This window comes from Sminthopsis crassicaudata, chromosome 3 (assembly GCF_048593235.1).
Source record: "Sminthopsis crassicaudata isolate SCR6 chromosome 3, ASM4859323v1, whole genome shotgun sequence".
Taxonomy (NCBI): domain Eukaryota; kingdom Metazoa; phylum Chordata; class Mammalia; order Dasyuromorphia; family Dasyuridae; genus Sminthopsis; species Sminthopsis crassicaudata.
In genome coordinates this window covers 349,204,041-349,222,753 of record NC_133619.1, presented here as the reverse complement: position 1 = coordinate 349,222,753, position 18,713 = coordinate 349,204,041, and the positions used below count along the sequence as shown (strand labels likewise).

At 36.5% G+C, this 18,713-nt stretch overlaps 1 protein-coding gene across 5 annotated transcripts in view; it reads right to left on the bottom strand.

The window, feature by feature from the left end:
* The window catches only part of ARHGEF4 (Rho guanine nucleotide exchange factor 4), a 503,177-nt gene that overhangs the window by 49,910 nt on the left and 434,554 nt on the right, over positions 1–18,713 (bottom strand). Inside the window, exon 1 of one of the 5 annotated variants that reach the window (XM_074301694.1) lies at positions 703–1,378. The exons of the other annotated variants lie outside the window; for them this stretch is intronic. The gene's annotated coding sequence lies outside the window, so the exon portion shown is untranslated. Of the gene's footprint in view, positions 1–702; positions 1,379–18,713 lie in introns of those variants that run through there. 5 annotated transcript variants of the gene reach the window in all.

Below are 18,713 nucleotides of genomic sequence, written 5' to 3'. Positions count from 1 at the left end.
AGTTCACCAAAAGACAGGTGTGGCTTGGAAGGAAAGCAGCTGCTGTTAATTGCCCCCCACCTACCACGCATGGTCCCCACCTCCACAGTCACACCTCCAGAGTCACAGAAATCGCATGGTTCCATCCCACTCAATCCCCCATCCTCCCCTCACACAGAAACACCGTCACACATACACACACACATACACACATACATGCGCACAGGCACAAATTTACAGACGCAGGTGTGCACAGACACAGGCACAGACAGAACAGTATTATGAGATCTGCAAATGATCTTTCCCGGGGCCACATGATTATACACGGTCCCCCACCACAGCTTGAGGGTCACGTCCAGCTGCACCTAAAACCAGAGACACAAGCTCACTCACATGCACAGCCGCATACACTCTGTCACAGAGGGGGACCCAAAGGGTTCTGAAAGTACAGGCAGACCCTGGGGGGGGGCAAGTCTGCCCACTGTGGGGGGACAAGGGGAGTTTCCACAGCTGGCTTTGGTCTTTGTTCAGTTTGGAGGGCTGATGTGCCCCTTTCCAGGAAGAAGGCACTGGCAGTGTCCAGGAGCCCAGAGCAAAATTAGACCAGGGTGCCCTCCCCTTGATCACTGGCCTGATAGGACAGAAGAATGGGGAGGTGGAGAGGAAGGGGAAGGGGGCAGACAGGGAAGACAGGCAACCAGAATCAGACAACGAGAAGCTGACCTGCTGGTCCGGAAGCCCTGTGTGCTGCTCACCCCCAGCCACCAGCACCAGCCACCGGCCCCGGCACCACGGGCGCCTCTGCTACTGAGGCTGCTCTGCGGCCCCTCTCAGTGCTCAGCGGAAAGCTAGCAGGAACATCAGCACGACATTAATGATGATGAGGAAGAGCAGGATGACAAAGACCACCACTCGCTGAGTCTCAGGGTTCATGTTGCAACGAAGGAAGGTGTGTAGGATGCTCCACTGAGGCCGGCTGCAGTCTGGGCCCTTCGCCATGGCTGGCCTTGGGTGAAGAATGGGGGGGTGGAGGGGGAAGGGAGGGGGGCTCCGGCTTCCAGACAAGAAAATTCGGATGCTTGGCCGCTCCCGGAGAGGAGAGTTCAGAGAGAGGGGCTGGCTGGAGGGGGAAGGAGGAGGGGAGGGGGCCCGAAGAAGGAGGAGAAGGAGCCCCAGACAATAGACCTATTCTGTAGCCGTCAGGAGCAGAGACCTGAGTCTTCTCTGCAAAGCCATTTTCGGCAGCCGGCCAAGAGGAGCATGCACGTGTCCCAGATGCGGCTCCACCAGGCTCCCTCTAAGTTCTGGCTGCCCCTACCCTCCTTTAGTGGGGCTGCTCCCAGATCCCTCCTAGCAGAGCTGGATGGGGCCGCTGCCCTGCCATGGTGGGCGGCAAGGAGAATGCGCTGGAGCGGGGGCGCTCTGGGCTGTGATGCTGGATTCCCAAAGAGCCGGCTAGCTATTTGCTGAGCCTGGTATCCAGGTTACATGCGGGGGCCCTAGCAACGGAGAAAGTACAGGGGCGAGGGGGTAGGAGATTTGGAGAGGGGGAAGGGGGATTTAGGGAGGTTCAGGAATAGATTATTTTCTTGCTTTCAATCCCAACTCCCCTCCCTTTACGGAATGGAGAGAATGCAGGGTATTGTGCTTAGGGAAGATGCAGTATAGTCATACACTCGGCTTAGATGGACAGATAGATAGGTGGTTCAGACTGTTGGAGGGGGTGGACAGTGGGAGGGGAAGGACAGCACCTGGAATATAGTTCTTCCTATTCATCCTGAACATTTCAGCTTTTAGGAAGGTAGGTGTCAGTGAGGCAGACGGACAAAGCTTACTCTGTCTGAGAGGGCAGAGACAGTCTTGGGAAGTGAAGAGCTGGGAAGGTGTGGGAATGTTGGGCTGGGAGTCAGAAGACCTGTATTGGAGTAGGAGACCTTCAATTAACTAATGGTGGGGCTTTGGGCATTTTCTCTGTGTCTAAATTAGGGGCTTAGACTAACTGACAGCTAAATCTCCTTCCAGATCTAACACTGTGAGATTCTTTTTTGGAATCCGGGATATGCATGCCTCGGGGAAGTAATCTGCAAAGGAAGTAAGTAGACAGGCACTTATGTCATGAGGAATAAGAAGGTCTGTTTAAGAGCAGCTAGGGAGAACAGTGGGATAGATAGAATACATGGGCCTGCAACCAGGAAGATCTGAAGTCAAATCCAGCCTCAGATACTTACTGGCTATATGACTCTGGGCAAATTATTTAGCCCTGTTTGCCTCGGTTTCCTCATCTATAAAAGATGGAGAAGAAAATGGCAAACCACTCTACTATCTTTGCTAAGATAATCTACAATAGGGTCACCACGAATTGTATTAAACTCAGCTAAAGTGACTGAACAATAACAAAAAAGATCTACCCCAGCCCCTCAAACAACTTTTTCTGTTGCCCTGACAACACTACAATTTCCTCCATTCATTTGGGGATAAGCATTGTCATTTCTGAGATTCTCTTTTTATTGTTTTCTTTATTTTTTCTGGTTCTACATGTATGTTAAAATTTTTAAAAATACACATTTCTTTATGCATCATGTTGGGAGAGAAAAATTAAAACAAGAGGGAAAAACACGAGAAGAAAAAAATAGAAGAAAAAAATTAACATAGCATGTGTTGATTTATATTCATTTTCCATAGTTCTAAGATCCTCTTTTAAAGTACAAATATTCCTTGGAAGGGCACCATGTTGACCTGTGGTACTTCAATATAAGTTAATTTATAATGGTAATAAACTTGAATTTAATGTTCAGTGTCATTTGAGTCTGACATCAACCCTGTGAGAGAGAGTTATTATCCCTAATTAGAGCTAATTAGTGAATCAGAAAACCTGAGGCCCTGAGATTTGCTCAAGTTCACAAAGTTTAGTAAGTGGCAGATCAGAGAGCCAGCTATAGTGCAGAAGACTAGCTATAATGAGCTAGCTATAAATGAGGGAGTTCTGACAGGAATTTCTTACCGCTGACTTATCCCAACTTTTGAACAAATCACTAAGACTATAGCTTGTAGAGCAAGTGCCAATCTGCATTGGTGGGGTGGAGTTTTTCCTTATTAAGAATTGCCTATGAAAAAAAATTGGAACTTGAAGGGATGCCCATTAATTGGTGAATGGCTCAATGTAATGAAATATTATTATTTTATGGGAAATGAGGAGCAGGATGCTCTCAGAATTAAAAAAAAAACTCTGGAAAGTTCTCCATGAATTCAAACAAAGTGAAATGTACTGTATACAAAGTAATAGCAATGTTCTGGGATGATCAGCTGTAAATGACTTTGCTATTTTCCATAGTACAGTGATGCCTGACTAATCTGAAAGACTTATGATGAAAAATACTGTCCCTACCCAGAGAAGGAACTGATTGTGTCTAAATACAGACTAAAGCATTCTCCTTCTCTTTTTTAACTTAATTCTTCTTGAGAGTTTTTATTTTCATTAGGGTAGGAGATCTATATTTTCTTTCACAACTTGATTATTACAGAAATATTTTGCATACCATCACATGGGTGGTTTCTTAATTGAGTGGAGATAAGGGAGAAAACCTAGAACTCAACAAATTTAAAAACAAATGTAAAAATTTTATTTTGTTTTTTTTAATATAACTGGGGAAAATATTAAATCAATCAATCAATCAAGAGTTGCCTATGAAATCAATGGTCTGGAATAAGAGGTCCAGGTAGGCCTCAAGATTAGGAGTTTTGAAATTAAACCTAGTGAACTTTCCAAAGAACTTTCCTTTTTAAAAAGCATGACTTATGGCAATGTGAGAGTCCTGGATCCTAGGGGAGAAAAGGCCAATGAAAAAAAAGGGGAAAAGGATACAGGTAAGGGTGTGGGATAGATTGGGGACAATTCAGACAGACTTCAGTGACTTTACAATATTATCAAATGGTAAAAGTTTTGAAAACAAAAATTTTACCCACTCCCAGAAATTCTAGGTTGGCTTACCCAGATATGTCAGCACATTCCAGGACCCTGGTTAGCATTGGGAAGGTGACATGTGCATCATTATTGAGTCAGAATTTTCTTTGGCTCCATCCCAGAGCAAATATAAGGCTTCCTTGATTTGTTCCAGGATGGGCTCAGGAACTCAGATCAATACCAAGCAGGATTTTTATAAATGCCTCCTTAGTTATCTCACTAGAAGAAACTTGGACTAATTTGGATTGGAGTAAACTTCTTATCCCCAGTTTTTAGATCTGGAGATGGAAAGACAGCATGCATAGCTTGGGAGCTTTGTTGAATGTCCCAATTTCTTCAGTTTCTGTGATATCGCAAAGCATTTTGAAAATAGACAATTCTTACAGGATTCTGGGGGTGGGAGTGGGAAGTGAAATGGCAAGTCTATGGGATTTGGGCATTGAAAAGGACCTTACGACCATTTATAATAATAATGACTGATATATAAGGGTTTAAAATTTGCAAAAAAATTTTTTTACATAAATATCCCATTCCAGTCTGAAAAGAACTCTGTCAGTCAGGCAACATAGATAGATATCATTAGTTCCATACAACTGAGGAAACAGAATAGTCAAATGCTTTACCTGGGGTCACCAAATTAGTAAGCATCAGTATCAGACACAAGATTAGTCTTCCTAATTCCAATTGTAGGACTACTCCATCCACCACACCAATGTTTCTTAAACTGTTTGCTGTGAATCCATGTGGAAATGTAATTAAGTGGGTAGGGGGTCCCAAAAATTCAGCAACTGTAAAAGGTTTCTGAATGTCATGGCCAAAAATAATTCAAAATCAAACATGTAACGAATCCAAGGTATTTCTGCTCACCTGTGTTGTATCTTGTGACTTCACTACAACCTTAGCACTGAACACTCAACATGCTCACTTTGCACGACACATACACAAATGCTGCAAGAAACACCTCTGCTTAGATTTTAGAGAGGCCTCATAAAAATTTCTCAGGTGAAAAGGAGTCACAGATAGAAAAAGTTTAAGGAGCCCTACACTACACCAAACCACCTCCCTTCAATCCACATCCTTCATCTGATAGAAGGAAATGGGCCACATTTGTGATTTGTCCAATGAGTTCATGGCAGAGTTAGTCCTAGAGCTCAGGTCTTCTGACTCCCATTTTAACATTCTTTTCACTCTACCCTACAAAGACCCATTTCATAAAAAGGGGAATCAAAGCCTAGGAAAAATTATGACTTTTTGAACAGTGACTAAGCAGGTCTGGAATAAAATACAAGGATTCTGAAGCCTTTTTTTAATGTTCCCAAACAGGGTGTTTTTTTTTTTTTTTTGTATAGTATGTAAGGTACAACAGAAACAAAATCATTAAAGTATGCATAGATCATGGGCCCTGATTTTACCAGAAGAAGCAAGGAGCGATGGTAGGGAGACTAGTCTGTATACTAAGTCAATGAACTCTTTCAGATTATTGGTTAGTAAGCAAAACACCATGTCAGGTCCCAGTAGATTTCAGGTACTAGGGATATCATGAGTTAAAAAGATTTGCCTCCATTCAATTCAGCAAAAACATGTTCATTTACATGGCATGGCATTATCTCCCTGATGTCATGGTCGTTTTTGAGAACAAAGGAGAAACAACAAATATAAAACACTGTACAAAGAGACAGCCAGATGGTATAGTGGGTAAAGGATTGGGCTTGGAATAAGGAAGAACTGAATTCAAATCTAGCCTCACATACTACATGTAGGTCCCTGAGCAAGTAAATAATCTCGGTTTGCCTCAGTTTCCTCAATTATAAAAGGGGGAATAATAACAGCACCTGCTTCCCAATATTATTAAATAAGATAATATCTGTAAGCTTTTACCAAAAGTGACAAATAGTAAGTGCTTGAAAAAGGTTCATTTCCTTCCTAAGTACTGGAGAAGAAAGAAAATTTAGATAAAAGTCAGCTATCTCTCACATAGAGTTTAAAAAGAATTAATGAATCAAAAATCTGGATCTCATAAGTAATTAAATGTTAGGGTATTGATTAAGTTTTAGAAGGGGTGATTTGCCCATGGTCATAAAATGAGTCAGCACCAGAAGTGGTATTTGAATCCAGGTCTTATTTTTTTTTTAGGGTGAACATGTTATTTGTGACAGTGCCACAGTGATTATATATGTTTATATTATCATTATGTTATATCATGTTATACTTAATATAATATATTAATATAAGCACATAATATAATACATTATCATAGCAATAATAATACAAGACACACAAATGGATCTGTAATAACATTCATTTAAATGTTCCCTACAGTGAAGCAGATTACAAACCATTCTTATGACACTGATATCCATGTCTCCCCATAAACCTTTCCATCTGATATTCTGAGCTTTCTCACTTTCTTCTGAGATCATGAAGATGCCCATGGAACACTCAAGCTGCCCACTTTTTCTCTCTGTGCTTCATCTTTTGACTACCCTTGACAATGTTCTTTATTCCAATTTTCTTTGAATTTCTTAGTGGTTTTATGTTGTAGTACACTTATATCTACTATGTGCCTCTCCGCTGAATTTGGCACAAAATGATTTGCAATTTATATGAAATTGAATTATAATATTCCATTCCATTCATATGCCATAATTTATTTAGCTATTTTATCATTGATGGATACCCCCTTACTTTTCTGTTCTTTGTTACAATAAAAATTGCTGCTATGTGTCATATTAGGTCCATTTCTTCTTTGTTCTCTTTGGTATTATATGCCTAATGGTGATGTTGCTTGAAAGCACAATTTATTGATGTTTGGGATATGATTCCAAATTGCTTTCTAGAAGAAATGGATCACTTCACAATTCTACCAAGAATGTCTTAATGTGTCTGCCTTATAGAAAATTCTTTTTTTTTTTTTTGGTCATTTTTGCCAAAAGGTGTGAGGTAGAGTCTCAACTCTCAGGTAGAGTTGTTTTAATTTGCATTTCTATTATCAGTGAATCAGCATACTTTTTTCATATGGTTGTTGATAACTTTAATTTCTTCATAGGGGATCCCCTTGAATTCAGATCTTCCTGACTACAGTCCAGGGCACGATCCCCTATTCTGGTTAGATATTTAGATATTTCCCTTATTAAAGGAAAGGTTTTGGGGAGATATTATGGCAGAAATATTATGGGGAGAAGTAAGCTGCAGAACGAGTGAAAAGGACACAATTGTGATGTGTGTATATAAGAGGTGGAGGAATGAAGACAAAATTTACCAATTTCATAACAGTTTTGTCCATGACCTGCTCTAAATTTTTACAAGTTATTTCTCTCATCTGCCAAAATAGAATTCTGTAACCTAAAGGATGTATTTCCTCTGTAGGTATCTTTCTTTATATTTCAATATATCCCATCTGCTATGGGATATAATGCATGTTGGATTGAATTTTTCTTTTCACAAGTGCATTAATATATTTTATAAAGTCTTTTCTCTTGGCCTCTTTGGGCTAAGGAAAAGGCATTATTTTCACATTTCCAATCCATTATTAAACAGGAAGTTTTCTAATTTAAAAAGTATACTATGATTATATAATGAATGAATATGCAAAATCCTCAATATAGATTGGGTGTATGGGTGGGGTGGGAGCAGGGATAGGAAAAGAAAGGGAAAGAGGGTGGTAAGAAGAAGGAAGGGCAAGTGCTAGAGAAAAGGATTCCATTTTTAAAAGAACTTTTAAAAAATCAATTAAATATAAAATCAAAGTTTAACATATTATTTTATAATTCTTTTGAGTTCCAAGATGTCATTAAAAAAATAGCACTTTAGAAAGTGGGCTTCCCAATTGGAAACTATTGGATGCCACTAGTATGTCTATATCCCAAAGAAATTTTAAAAAAAGATCAAAGCACATATTTTTTTAAACTTTATTTTTCTTGGGTTAGGGTTTTGTTTGGTTTTTGTCTGTGCATTCTTTTACAATATGACTAATATGGAAAATATGTTTTCAATAACTGCACATTTATAACCTATATCAAATTGCTTAGCTCTTCAAGGAGGGATAAGGGGAAAGAGAGAATTTGGAACTCAAAATTTAAAAAAAAACCAAACATTAAAAATTGTTTTTACATGTAATTGGAAAAATAAGTGGACTTCAAAGAATCGCCAGGTTAGAAAAATTTAGCAAGTTTGGGCTGGCTGGAATTTTTAATGTATACTTTTGATTACCCTTGTATCTACATATAATTTATGCTTTTGTAAATTATTTCTGGATTTACATGTTTTATTTCCTTGTGAATAGGGTCTTAGAGTCTCAAGTAAAGATTCTTGGGATCTTTATTTGAGAAGAGGTCCAGTAGTCAGTAAGAGAAAAAAAAAAGTCTGAATTAGATTTTGAGAACCTAGGAACAGTGGCAGGGCCATGACCAGTAATTTGGATGGGGATAAATCTCAGCCAAAGGAGTCAAGGTAGTTAAGGCTTAAAAGAAAGACAGGAGGCCTCCTATCTTGACCTAAGATTTAAAGATGAATTAAACTTATAAAAAGAAAGAAGGGCTAGAGTAATGGCAGACTTTATGGAGCAGATCTGATAAAAATCAAATCAAACTCCTTTCAAGCTAAGACTCATGGCCTAAGGAGAAAACTACTCATATCTTCATTTTAAGAAAAATCCATGCTTTTACAAATGTAGCTACAAAATGAATATCTGTAAATTAAATTTTATTTTCCAATTTTCTATGAAAAAGAACTAAGTTTCCAATAAAATGATGCTAATACTATTTACAAAGCACCCTAAAGTTAGGTAGTACAAATATTAATATCCCCACTTTACAGAAAAGGAATTTTAAAATCAGCAAGATTAAATGACTTGTCCAAAGTTATACAGCAGGTAAATTATAAAACCAAGAATTAAATTCAGATTCTCTGAGTCCAAATTCAGCACGACTCTATACTTCCCTAGTCTTTTTATTTAAAAGCACCAAGCACACCCTTTGACTCCTCTGCAACAACAAAAATAAATTTAATGGAACACAAATGTATTGTTGTGGAGTTGTGAACTGATCTAACCATTCTGAAGAGCAATTTATAACTATGCCCAAGGGCAATAAAGCTGTGCATGCCCTTTGATTCAGGAGTACCACGGTTGGGTCTATCCTAATGATATAAAAAAGGGGAAAAGACCCACATGTACAAAAATATTTATAGCAGTTCTTTTTTGTAGTGGAAACGAATTGGAAATTGAGGGGTTATTCATCAAATGGGGAATGGCTGAACAAGTTGCAGTGTATGAAGGCAATGGAATATTATTTATTGTTCTATAAGAAATGATAAGCAGGCAGATTTCTGAAAAACCTGTAAAAACGACATGAACTGATGCTGAATGAGGTGAGCAGAACTGGGGGAACATTGTGCAGAATAAAGGGAACATTGTGTGGATGATCAACTTTTATAGAGTTTGCTCTTCTTAGCAATACATTAATCTCGAACAATTCCAAAGGACTCATGATGGAAAATGGCATCTACAATCAGAGAAAGTACTATGGAGTTTGAATGCAGATCAAAATATGCTTTTTTCATTTTTTGTTTGTTTTCTCAGGTTTTTTTCCTTCTGTTCTGGTTCTTCTTTCACATGTATAATGTGAAAATATGTTTAATATGATTGCACCTATATTAGATTGCTTGTTATTTTGGGGGAAAGGGAAGGAGAAAAAAATGAAAGTCAAAACTTATAAAAATAAATGTTGAAAACTTGTAAATAATTTTTAAAAGAAAAGAAATGTAAAACTTTTGGTGAGAAAGTAGTTAAGATGGAGCATCTCTCTGTGGCATGCTCAACACAGTAGTACACCAGTGGTCATTATGCCTTTTGGGATTTTTGTTACTATCTGCCAGTTCACTCCCACTGCAGCACTTTCCAAAATCCAGGATCTTCCATACCATGATTCATGTGCTCTGCCCACACCATTACATTTCACTAGCTTTTTGTTGTTATTTAATCATTTCAGTCGTGACCCCATTTAGGTTCCTTGGCAAAAAGTTGCCATTTACTTCTCCAGCTCATTTTAAAGATGAGGAAACAGAGTCAAATAGGTTTAAGTGACTTGCCCAGGTCATACAAATAGTATTTAAGTCCATGTTTAGACTCAGGAGGATGAATCTTTCTGACTCAGGCCGGATATTTATCCATTGAGCCACCTAGTTGCCTTTAGCTATTCTATAACACTGCATGTCATTCCACTTTGGGGAAATCTTGAGTTCCCTCCCATTCATCCTTTAAAACTTAACCCAGAATCACAGAAGCTAAAATTTGGAAGGGGAGGCTATCTGTTCTAATCATCTGAACAAGAATTCCTTCTACATCACCCCCAAAACAGATCAGCTAGTCTTTGTTTAAAAAATCTCTATGGAAAGAAACATGGCACTCTATTCCACTGCACTTCTGACTAGCTCTATCTATTAAGAAATTTTCCCTTATAACAACTACTTTCCTTTCCCTTATAACTGCTACTTCCATCCATTATTCTTGGATCTGCCTTCTGAAGCTCAGAAGGACGTGTCTAACCCCTTTCTATGGACAGCTTATTAAACACTTGAAGATAACTATCATAGTTTCCCTAAGTCTTCTTTTTCCATGCTAAACAATCCTAGTTCTTCCAACTTATCCTCATATGAAATCTTGAGGCTCTAACAACTCTTTCTTGTCTTCCAGTTTCTTTCTAGATCATCAAATTGGGAAACTGAAGAAGGAACACATTCAAGATCTGGGGACAGTATGTGCAAAGAGATTTAGGAAACAGAGAATAGACTAGTTTTTTTTTTTCTGGAATAGAGAGGACATGGAAAGAAATGATGTAAAATGAAATTATCCTCAATTCAAATGATAATATGGCCCTGAAGCCTTCTGTGATCTTCAGTCCTTACTTATCCCCAGCTAGTAATGACCTATACTTCATATAAAACTTTAAAAAATACCTTTTAAATGATACTGAATATCAGGGTTTGTATTTGATTTCTCTGATAGGCTCTATGAAGACAGGGTCTCGTTCTTAAAAGAGTTGTACAAGCTTCTTGAACACAGAAGATGCTTAATATGTATTTGTTGAATGTAATATTATTTGCTAAGTTTAAGGTTTCAATCAGATTTCACAAAGTGAAATAATGATACATTTTATTAATTTTGTGATTTCAAAAATTTCCAAAATGTGTCTACTTAAAAAAAGATATACTGTTTACTACATGTTCCGAATGAGAGAGATGAGATCATGAAGAGAAGTTGCACAATACAACTACTCATGAGTCATTGAATGTCAGGTGTTAATAATTGATGATAGTGACCACAAAAATCATCATAATGTGATAAATCTCAGGTTTTCTTGTTACTGAGATCTTCCTTTATCTCTCTATCAAGACCAGTCCTGGATTTGCATACTATAACCAGGATAATAATAATAATAGTAATAATAATGAAAATAATACATAATACTTCAAAGCATTTGAGAATGTAATGGCATCAGCATGGGGAGACTCTCTCCAAAGATATAGAACATGACCCACTCATGCCTTCCTCATCCTTAATAGTTATTGTTCACGTGTTCCCAAAAATATTTGGAAGAAGGTCCACTTAATGTGTTGAGGACCTTCCTAATAATAGTAGTAGTCATAATTAACATTTATATACTGCTTACTATGTTCCAAGTAAAGTGATTAGCATTCTGCTATACTTGAAGATAATTTAGCATTCTGCTAAGCACTTTACAAACATTATCTTATATGATCCTCATAACACTCTTGGGAGGTAAGGACTATTGTTACAAGCCTTTTACAGATGAGGAAATGAGGCAAACAAAAGTTAACCAACTTGCCCAAGCTCACATAGCTACTAAATATTTAAGGCTACCTTTAAACTTAGTTTCCTGACTCTAGGCTCAGCTCTCTATCCACTGCCACCTAGATTTCTCTATATCTCTTGACATTATTATGTCAATCACATTGAAACAACAAAGCCAGCCATTGGTTATCTGACAGCATAATTAGGTGTTTTGTTTTTGTTCTTGCATCTGATGATATTATTTCTCCTATGGCATTTTTCACTGGCAATTGTTGCAGCCTGATAATGGTCTCCATGACTCTCTTCGAGCCTTTAGGAGACCCATAATTTTAATTCTTCAGAAACTATAGTAGCCCGTGCATGGCTCACAAATATTATAATATTAATCAGAGCAATAATGATAGTTTACTTCTACAGAGTACTTTGCAGTTACAGATATTTTGCATATATTTTTTCAGGTGCTGTTTACAACTATTAGGTGCCATAAGAAGCAAATTACTGTCACATAGCCAATAAGCTATAATGCCAATTGGCAAGATGAACATTTTAAGATGTTTTTTCAGGCATGGGAATAGGCTACATTGATCCACCTTCTCTCCTTCCTACCTTCTTTGCCCTTATGCCACCCAGGATCATAGATAAAATCTGCCACATCCCATTTGTAATCCCCTTTTTCCCATCTCCAAGTAAATTGGAAAGATTCCAATTTCATGTTTTCATCTTCCTCAACTGATAATGACAGTCAAAGATTATATAGTGTTGCTCATTACAGAGTGGAAATAAGAGATAATACCTTGCTCCTTACCAATCACCATTGTGGAATCTCCACAGAGTGGAAATAAGAGATAATACCTTGCTCCTTACCAATCACCATCATGGAATCAAGGAAGGAGCATTTCTATAAACACAAAACAAATGAGTATTTTCCTGTGTAGAAAGAGAAAAGTGAGAGCCCATCATCTTAAGAACTGCCTTATACCATCCCAATCTGCATTCATGTTTGGAGGACCACAGTATTCCTCTTGCATTTCCAGTTAGTATAGAGAATATACTCTAATAAATCTCATTTAAACACATTAGCCTTATTCATGGGATTTATTCCTTTCTCTTTTCTACTACTATTGTTATCACACAATCACTTATTTGGAGGAACTTTGCCTACAAAGATGAGAAATGTCTTCTTTTCATTTTAAAACTGTCCAAACTCATACAGAGATGCCTTATTCAAATCGCTGAAGTAGCTTAAATTCATGCCTAGTATATACATTTACATTACCATTTGGACAACTGATTAATTTGCTTTTTTGGAGATTTTGATATTCTAAAATTCATAACTGTATAAAATCATGAACGCCAAGTCATTGTTCATCTATAGTATTTGTCCTAAATATGTATACTGGTAAACTAACTCAAATTTTCATCATTCAGATGCATTACAATATAGTGAATAGTTTTTTCTATATGAATTTTTATGGCAATCAATTTTTTGAAAAATCATGGATCTCAATGAGGAGATTCTGTGATGTTTTTGGTTTGATACAATCAAAATAATGTTACCTGCAAAACAGGAACATTTTCTCCTGAGATGAACTCATCATCTATATGAAACACTTTCCATTTAGTCTTTATATAAGCCATGATGATGGTGATTAGCTTTGGCAAGCATACAACTCCTCGTTTTATGCCTTATTTACAATCAGAAGATTGTTCAATAGCAATGCCAATGTGATTATATTTATCAAGGAATTTTGTATTACCTTAATGTATGCATAATAGATATACTTTAAAAGTCAGTTGAATGACTATAAAGATATAGACTGCACTAGAGTAATTTGCATCTTCCCACTTCATTTTTTCACCAAGGATACAAGAATACATCAGTCTAATAATGATTTGATTAAAACAAGAAAGACATATGAATTGGTAGATATTGTGAATCTCTCAAATGGTTTTTTTGGGGGAGGATAATACCATTAATGAGTTTTCCCATTCTTATTTCACTATCATCTTCCACATTACTTTACAAAACAATTCTATAATATTCTTAAGATTGTTCTACTCTCTAACATGGATTTTCTTGGTATATATTTGATCTGGCCAATGAAATTAACAGTCAAATTAAAACCTTGACTTATAAAGCAATTTCAGCTGTGACTTTTAATAAAAACTAAACATAGCTTTCACAAACCTATATGAAGAGTAAGAAAAAACACAGATCTATGGGATATAGATAGGATAATAGATAGTGTAAAATAAGTGGAACTATTCAATTCCCATTTGGTTTTTTTTCCTCTACCAATTGAATGATCTGCAAAGAAAGACAGAACAAAAATCCTTTAAAAAGAAATCAGCATCTAAAATAAATGAGGCATCAAATAGCAGGGACAATCACTCATCTCTTGTTAATGAGTCCAATTCACCTTGCCTGAACTACTGGAGTAGATAAACTACTGAAAAGACTTGTAAATGTGATTGCCAAATTGCTGACAGTGATCTTCAAGGAACTGTGAATGGGACAGATGCCACTGGACTGGAGGCACAGACATTCTGCACTGATTTTCAAGAAATAGAAGAGATAGATAGTTCAAACTATAGGATAGTGAGTTTGACATAAATTCCTGGGAAAATTCTAAACTATGCTAGTAAAGAAATGGTTTCTGAAATGACATGATGATCAAGGATAAGTTTGTGAGTCAGCCTGTTTGTTAAGAAAGAGTCATGAACAAATATGGAAATATGTTTAAAAGAATTGCACATATTTAACCCATATCAGATTGCTTGCTGTCTTGGGGAAAGGGGAAGAAAAGGGAGGGAAAAAAATCTGGAACACAAAGTCTTAGGAATGTTGGAAGCTATCTTTACATCTATTTGGAAAAATAAAATACCACTGAAATATGTTTTTAAAGAATGTAAGGTTAATACAAATAAAAGAAAACATCAAGAAAGATTAAACTAATTTCCTTTTTTGATAGGTTTGTAGATAGAGAAGTTCTGTTTTTCAACCAGGTCTGATAAAGCCTCTCAAGATATCCCTGAGAATAAAGAAAGATGTAAGCTAGACAGTACAGTTAAGCAGGTTTGAAACTGGTTAATTATTGATATTATTGGAAGAGCATTGATTAATGAATTGATGCAAAACTGAGGGAAATTTTCAGTAGAGCATGCCAGGGATTTGTTCTTAGTCCTGTGTTGTTAAGGCCCATGCCTAGGTGAAGGGGTAGGTCAATTCTCTGAGATCCTCCACAGCTGTGGATCATAGCATTTGTAGGAGTTGCAAAGCAGCTTTTACTGACCCAGGTGTTGCTTGTGGACTGGGGATGAAATAAATTGGAGGCAGAGGAAAGAAAAGAGAGGTCAGACATTGCAACTGCCTCTCCGTCTCCTTGTATCATCATCATCTGCTCACAAGAAGAGATAACAATTCCAGGTTCCAATTCTGGAAACCACAAGAGCAGCAGATAACACTGTGTTGTTCAACATTTTTACAATTGACATACATGAAAACCTTATTCAATTTGTAGAGGACACAATATTTGGTGGAATTGCCAAGATATTGGATCAGAGGGATAGCATGAGGTGAATGCTTTATAGCATAGGACTAAAGATACTTGGGGTACTCTCTATGCTTTTCATCAATTCATTAATTAGTATTTTTCCAAACAGAAAAATAACCAAAAATCCTCAAGGGATTAGAATAGTTGATTGAAACTAAGAAATTTACAATTAATAGAAATCAACACAAAACATACTATAGTTGAATAAAAAATTAATTATTATACAATTGCAGAATGAGAAAACATATAGTTAAATATCTGTAATGTGAGAAAAAAGACCAAGTGGTTTTAACTGATTGCAAATTCAATATAAGTAAGTTGCTAATGCAATCTTAGGCTATTTTAGTACAAATATGGTATCCATAATAAGGGAAGTTATCATTCCACAATAATTGGATTATCACATCTTGTTCAGGGTACCAAATTTTTGATGAGGGATTCACAATCTGGAGCCTGTCAGGAGAAGAGTGATGAGGAGAATGAAGGGTCTTAAAAGCATAGTATACAAAAGACTGACTAAAGAATCTGAGCATGTTTAGCTTGGAGAAGAATCAGAGAATGAGAAATAATAGCAGTTTTATAATGTTTTAAGGAGTGTGAAAGCAGTTATTAAGCTTAGTACTTGCCTAATTGAGAATTTCTGCTCCAGTAAAGAGCAGAAAAAAGAGGACTGAAGCTGGAAAAAGCCTTAAAAATATCACCTCTGGTAACAGAAGAAAATCAGCTATAGAGTTTAAGGAAGGATTAGTCCTGGCAGTCAGGAATTGAGCTGTGGGGAGTAATAGACTCAGGGAAATCAAACTGCTATGCCTAGGGAAAACATCATGAAAATACCTCTGAGAAAAGAAAGGATATTGGGGGCTGGCAGGGCCAGAAGCATGAGTAGCCTTAGCCATAAGTATTGGTTATATTCCTCTCTGCTAATGTATTCTATGCCTACTCTCACTAACACATGTATTTTTGTGGGGGAATGCACTAAGTTTATGAGGTGAATGCTTTATAGCATAGGACTAAAGATACTTGGGGTACTCTCTATGCTTTTCATCAATTCATTAATTAGTATTTTTCCAATCAGATAATTCATCAGTTCTAAGGATGCCTAATTATACTATCTTGCCGACACCTTCTCCAGAAGTATATCTTGAGGGGCTTTATTAGACTTGGTTGAAAAAAAAAAAAGACTTTTGCTAGAACATGGAGGAAGTGATTGACAAATGCCATCTGATATTAAGGGATAGAATTAGGAACGATCAGAATTAGGATCAGAACCAAAATGTGCCTGCACCTAGTGGATGGGGAAAACATTCTAGAGGTAGGTTACCCCTTCCCCACCTTTGGTATGATTCTTACTCTGTTCCACTAACTAACTTCTCCATAATTCCTAAACAGTCCCCAGAATTATTTCCACGAGTGGAGATTTATTAGAACAAGAAACCAAAAATATTAGCAGTCGTTTTTGCATCCTGTTTCTCAGACTTTCTACAATTGATGTTCATAGAAGAAAAGGCTTGGGGCAGTTAGGTGGTACTGTGGATAGAGCACCAGTCTTGAAGTCAGGAGGACCCGAGTTCAAATATGGTCTCAGATACTTAGCACTTCCTAGCTATGTGATCCTGGATAAGTCACTTGACCCCAATTGCCTGGAGGTGGGGAAGAAAAGAAGAAAAGGTTCTTGAGATCTATTGTATGCAGATATATAGGTATGTGGAACTTCAGGTTTATAATTTTTTTTTTTACAACAACTTTAGTATAAAGTCTATTATCTAAGTTCTTTAGATGAGAAACCCGAGGCTCAGAAAAGTTAAGTGATGATAAAATTCATGGCTAGCAAGTTTCAGAGTCATACCCAGGTCCTTTGACTCCAAATCTTTATTATGTTTATACTAATGTATAATGTCCTACTATATCATGGCTTATAATTGTCAGTCTGAGACTAGTCTTTCACTGTTTCATTTGAGTCTGTAAAGTCTTATGTGTTTCTAATTAGATTGTCAAGAATATAAAAAGGAAAAATGAAGAAAAACAAGAGAAGGAATACTAACTTTTTCTGCAAGATTTTGGGGTATACTGTACGGCAGTAATAATTAAATATATAAATATCTGGCATCACAGTAAAATAGAAAAGATCAATGGATAATCAAGAATTAGAACTCAGAGAATATGATAAGAATCTAGGTTACTCTGAGATAGCCAAATACTGGATAATTCATTATCAAATTAAAGCTTCAGATAACAGTATGGCAAAAATAACAATAATATTAATTAAAATTTATGTAGGGTTTTTAACATTTGCAAAGTACTTTACAAATACTATGTAATTTTGTCCTCACTACAACTTTGAGATGTAGGTATTATTACTATCCCTGCTTTACAGATGAGGAAACCAAAGTAGCCAGAGGTTAAATGAGTTTCCCAGCTATTAAATATCTCAGACAGGATTTGAATTCATATTTCTCTAGATTTCTAGTCCTATTCTCTATCTACTACAGTGTCTAGCTTTCTCATACCAAAAAAACCCAAACAAAAAAATTTAATAAATCCCATTCCAAGATAAACTTCTCTCTATCTTCACAATAACAATAAATTCCAAGTGATTCTATCATATGTTATTAAAATAATCTTCAAGATTAAAAGAAATAATATATCTATTGCAATTGTAGAAGGAAGTGAAATTCCAATCATTTGAACAAAATAAGAAATTATAGGAGAAAGAATTGATTTGGTGATATAAAAATAGTTCTTGCACTCATAAAAAAGCTTTGCATCACAGAAAACAATTCCCCTTCTCTTAGTATTCTTAGTTCTTGGGAAAAGTGTACCCAATCAACCAAAATCTCAAGACTCCAGTTATCCAAGTACTGCTTTCTAAGATGTGCTTCTACTTCCTTGCTGTCACTTAATCCAAAGGTATGCCTATGATATCACCTAGCATCTCTTCATTAAAACAACAGTATGTTATTTCCTGCACTCAGAAGAAAAAGCAGAGAAACAGCCTAGGAAAAAAATCTTTATGATAAATATTTCATATAAAAACTTTTTCTACAATATCTATAAGAAATTGGTATAAATGGCATAACCATTAGACCCATTCCTCAATTGATAAGTGGCTAAATGAAATGACCAGGAAGATCTCCAATAAAGATATACACATAACTGAATAAAAAGCTATTTAAACTCTCTAATAAAGCTCTCATATAAATGTAATTTAAAACAATTCTTCAATACTACCTTGCACCCATTAAATTGGGGTCGTTAAAAAATGACAAAATTTAATGCTGTACAAGAATGGACAGTCTAGTATACTACTGATAGAGGTATGGATTTGTCCCATCTTTTGAGAAAGGAATATAGAATTATACAATAAAAACAACAAAAATATTTTTACCTTTGAAATATTAATGATTTTATT